Raw genomic sequence first — 4,788 nt, forward strand, 5'->3', positions numbered from 1 at the left:
CTTCGGCCATCTGGTCGCCCCTATCCCCTCGGCCGTCTGGTCGCCCACAATGCTTTCTAATGGGGCGACCAGATGGCCGGGCTTGCCTGGAAGTCCCGATGAGGGCTCATTTGCCTCCCCGATCACAGCGAGGGCTCCAGGAGGTCGGGTACATTCGCGCCTTGGGTCCCCTCTGTCACCTCGTGTGCACGGATTACAAGAAAGGGTGGTAATTTTCCTCTGGATTACTAGGGAGAGGGTCAGTCAGACCTCCGCGAGGTCCGGCGATTCGGAAACCGGGGAAGGCAGCACCCTGGCCCGCCCACCGGGGCCCCCAGGGGCCCGGGTACGCAGCTGCCTCTCAGCCCCTTCCCGATGGTCCTTTTTCTCCGGGTTTGCTGGGTCAGACCTCCGTGAAGTCTGGCGATTCTCAGAGAAGGGAAGGCAGCACCCGGGCCTGCTCCTGCCTCTCGGCCCCTTCCCGATGGGCCTTTCCTTTGAGCCTGCTCTCCCCGGAAGCTGGCAGGGATGTGAAGCCGGATTCCCCCCCGCGCAGGGCGTCCTGCCAGGGGATGCCTTGGCCGTACTCTGATCGATTGGGCACTCTCGGTCCGTTTAGGGATGGACTGCTTGGCCAGCCTCGGCTGTTTCAAGCAAGGAGCTTCCTCCCCGCATGCACTGTCTGACTCGAGGACCTGCAGCCTGGCGGGTGGCCCTTCAACCTACCCAGCAGAATGAAGGCCGAGCGGCCCCGGCAGCTCGTCTCCCCCAGTGGTCTGACCCGAGCGGAAGGGGTCGGGTGGCACCAGGCCCTCGGATGCTGCTGCCCAGCAGGTCTCTAGGCCCCGTGCGCCACGCCGTCACCCATCTCCGCCCAGCACATTTCCACAGCAGCTCGGAACGATTGTTCAGAGGGGTGTCGCCGCCGCCAGGCTCCGACACCCATGCGTCTCGCTCAGGCTGTGCCTCGGCCCGCCTCTCCCTTCCGGGGTAGATGGCTGGGCCTGCCGGTGCCCATGCGACCGCACCTCTCCACCCCATCAGCGAGCCCTCCCGCCCAGGCGGGTGGGCTCCTTCCCCCAGCAGGCTCCCGTGAGGGAGGGGTGCGCGAAGCTTGTCAGGTCGGGAAGATGGGCACGCGGCCCCCCTGAACCCACCCCGTCAGCAGGTGCGGCAACCTGGTGGATCCTGCCAGTAGCATATGCTTGTCTCCATGATTAAGCCATGCACATGTAAGTACACACGGCCGGTACAGTGAAACTGCGAATGGCTCATTAAATCAGTTATGGTTCCTTTGATCGCTCCATCTGTTACTTGGATAACTGTGGTAATTCTAGAGCTAATACATGCCGACGAGCGCTGACCTCCCGGGATGCGTGCATTTATCAGACCAAGACCAATCTGGGCTCGCCCGGCCGCTTTGATGACTAGATAACCTCTGGCCGATCGCACGTCCCCGTGACGGCGACGATACATTCGGATGTCTGCCCTATCAACTTTCGATGGTACTTTCTGTGCCTATCATGGTGACCACGGGTAACGGGGAATCAGGGTTCGATTCCGGAGAGGGAGCCTGAGAAACGACTATCACATCCAAGGAAGGCAGCAGGCGTGCAAATTACCCACTCACGACTCGGGAAGGTAGTGCCAAAAAATAACAATACAGGACTCTTTCGAGGCCCTGTAATTGGAATGAGTATACTTTAAATCCTTTAACGAGGATCCATTGGAGGGCAAGTCTGGTGCTAGGGCCACGGTAATTCCAGCTCCAATAGCGTATATTAAAGTTGCTGCAGTTAAAAATGCTTGTAGTTGGATCTTGGGATCGAGCTGGCGGTCCGCCACGAGGCGAGCTACCGCCTGTCCCAGCCCCTGCCTCTCGGCGCCCCTTTGATGCTCTTGACTGAGTGTCCTGGGGGTCCAAAGTGTTTACTTTGAAAAAATTAGAGTGTTCAAAGCAAGCCGGTCGCCTGAATACTTCAGCTAGGAATAATGGAATAGGACTCCGGTTCTATTTTGTTGGTTTTCGGAACTGGGGCCATGATTAAGAGGGACGGCCGGGGGCATTTGTATTGTGCCGCTAGAGGTGAAATTCTTGGACTGGCGCAAGGCGAACCAAAGCAAAAGCATTTGCCAAGAATGTTTTGATTAATCAAGAACGAAAGTCGGAGGTTCGAAGACGATCAGATACCGTCGTAGTTCCGACCATGAACGATGCCAACTAGCGATCCAGCGGCGTTATTCCCATGACCAGCCGAGCAGCTTCCGGAAAACAAAGTCTTTGGGTTCTGGGGGGGGGAGTATGATTGCAAAGCTGAAACTTAAAGGAATTGACGGAAGGGCACCACCAGGAGTGGAGCCTGCGGCTTAATTTGACTCAACACAGGAAACCTCGCCCGGCCCGGACACGGAATGGATTGACAGATTGATAGCTCTTTCTCGATTCTGTGGGTGGTGGTGCATGGCAGTTCTTAGTTGGTGGAGCGATTTGTCTGGTAATTCCGATAACAAAAAAAGACTCCTCCATGCTAACTAGTTACGTGACCCCCAGCGGTCGGCGTCCAACTTCTTAGAGGGACAAGTGGCGTTCAACCACACGAGATCGAGCAATAGCAGGTCTGTGACGCCTTCAGATGTCCAGGGCTGCATGCGCGCTACACTGAACGGATCAGCGTGTGTCTACCCTTCGCCGACAGGTGCGGGTATCCGACCAATGCGTGAGGGACCGGGGATGGGGGGCGGCCCCCATCCCCTGTCCCTCTCTGAGACGGAACCCAAGGTCACCCGGCACGACCCCCCGCTTGGGGGAAACCGAATGGCAGTGCATCCCCTGGCTGGTACCACCCCTCCCTCGAAGGCCCTGGCGCTGGCTGGGCCCTCCTGCGTCCAAGTCCTGGGCCGACTGGGTTCCGGGCGACCGAGGAGCGGCCCTTCTTGTGCAGCATGTCGGCCTGGAAGAGAAGGGGCCGTGGGCCTGCGAGGGGACCCCGGCTCGGCCTGGAAGAGAAGGGGCCGTGGGCCTGCGAGGGGACCCCGGCTCCTCTCTGTGGGAGGCATGCGGGATGGGGAGCCGCCTGGCTCTTCCCTTCTGGTGCCTCCGACCCAGGCGAGGGTGGTGGTGGGCTGATCGCCAGCCCGCTGGCACGACTCGGGACCGCCCGGCGACGGACGGCTGATGTGCAGGTGGGGTGACCCTCCCTTGTTGCCAGGTACCCGGTCCGACCTGATACTGTGTGGCCGGCCTGAGGGGTTTGAAGACTCACGTGGTCCTTCCTGGGTTACTCCGGGAGGGACCGGCGGCTTCGGGGCTGCCTGCTTCCGTCGCTCCGGGAGCCCCCTCCCTCGCCCCCGGGTGGGTGGGTGGGTGGGGGTGGGGTACCGGGCCGAGCGCCTGGCAATGTTTTTTTTTTCTCTCCCAACTGTGCAGTCTGACTCCCAGAGGGGAAGCCTTGAACGGGGCGCCCGGGCCGTCTCGCCACGCGGGCGGCGTCGCCTTCCTCCCGCTTCTCCTGCACCTGCAGGTGGGCAAACGTTTTCGAAAAGTTGCCTCTGACTCTTGGCGGTGGATCACTTGGCTCGCCCGTTGATGAAGAACACTGCTAGCTGCGAGAATTAGTGTGAATTGCAGGACACCTTGATCATCGACACTTCGAACGCACCTTGTGGCCCCGGTTTCCTCCTCAGGTTACGCCTGTCTGAGGGTCGCTTGATCGTCAATCGCCCCGGGGCTTCCCCGGGACGCGGCTGGGGCCATCGCAGGGTGAGCTCTGCTTCCTCTTCGTCCCCCCACAAGGTCAGACCCCGATCGCCCGTGGCAGGGTCCCTTGCAGTGTCCTGCCACGGAGGTACGCCGCTCGCACGCGTAGCCCCGAGATGGGGGTCTGGTGACAGGTCCGCCCCGGGCCACCTGGCTGCGTGCCGCGCTGGCTGTCTGTGGTGTCCCACCGGCTGCCCGCGCCTCAGGCGCCTTCCTCCACGGCCGGCTTCCTGGCGAGGGCGAAACCCCTCCAGATGCGATCCGGGGAAAGAGGGCTCGCGCTGCCGGGTACGCGAGGCCCCTGCTCCGGTAGGGGGCTGGCCTTTCCCAGCTCCCCCTTAACACTCCGGCGTTTCCTTCCGACTACGACCTCAGATCAGATGTTGCGACCCGCTGAATTTAAGCATATTACTAAGCGGAGGAAAAGAAACTAACCAGGATTCCCCCAGTAACGGCGAGTGAAGAGGGAAGAGCCCAGCGCCAAATCCCCGCCCGACGGGTGCGGGAAATGTGGCGTCGCTCAGGGGTCCCAAGTCCTTCTGATCGAGGCTCACCCCGCAGACAGTGTTAGGCCGGTAGCAGCCCTCGGCGCCCCGGGATCGGGTCTTCTCGGAGTCGGGTCGCTTGGGAATGCAGCCCAAAGCGGGTGGTTAACTCCATTTAAGGCTAAATACGAGCGCGAGACCAATAGCCAACAAGTACCGTAAGGGAAAGTTTGAAAAGAACTTTGAAGAGCGAGTTTAAGAGGGCGTGAAACCGTTGAGAGGTAAACGGGTGGGGTCCGTGCAGTCCGCCTGGAGGATTCAACACGGCAGGAACGTCGGTGGCCCGGGAGTTCCGGGTCCCCTCCCTACCCGGCCCCTGCAGGGCGCATTTCCTCCGCGGCGGTGCGCCGCGACCGGCTCCCGGTCGGCTGGGAAGGATTCGGGGTGGCAGGTGGCCCTCCGTTCTGGCTGAGGGTGTTACAGCCCCCCTGGCAGCAGCTTTGGCGTGTCCGCGGGGCCGAGTAAGATTCGACTGCCTCCGCACCCTCCCCTGGGTACCCGTTCCCG

General features: G+C 61.3%; 1 non-coding gene and 2 pseudogenes across 1 annotated transcript; all 3 read left to right on the forward strand.

Annotated features, from left to right (window-relative positions):
• The first annotated feature begins 1,157 nt into the window (after positions 1–1,157).
• Positions 1,158–2,270, forward strand: LOC146870382 (18S ribosomal RNA; annotated as a pseudogene).
• Positions 2,271–3,530: 1,260 nt separating this feature from the next.
• LOC146870383 (5.8S ribosomal RNA) lies at positions 3,531–3,684 on the forward strand. The gene has a single exon (XR_014959957.1). It is a non-coding gene; the product is annotated as a 5.8S ribosomal RNA (ribosomal RNA).
• Positions 3,685–4,102: 418 nt separating this feature from the next.
• Positions 4,103–4,788, forward strand: part of LOC146870384 (28S ribosomal RNA) — a 4,541-nt pseudogene continuing 3,855 nt past the window's right edge.

This window comes from Triturus cristatus, chromosome 1_1 (genome assembly GCF_964204655.1).
Source record: "Triturus cristatus chromosome 1_1, aTriCri1.1, whole genome shotgun sequence".
NCBI classification, from domain to species: Eukaryota; Metazoa; Chordata; class Amphibia; order Caudata; family Salamandridae; genus Triturus; species Triturus cristatus.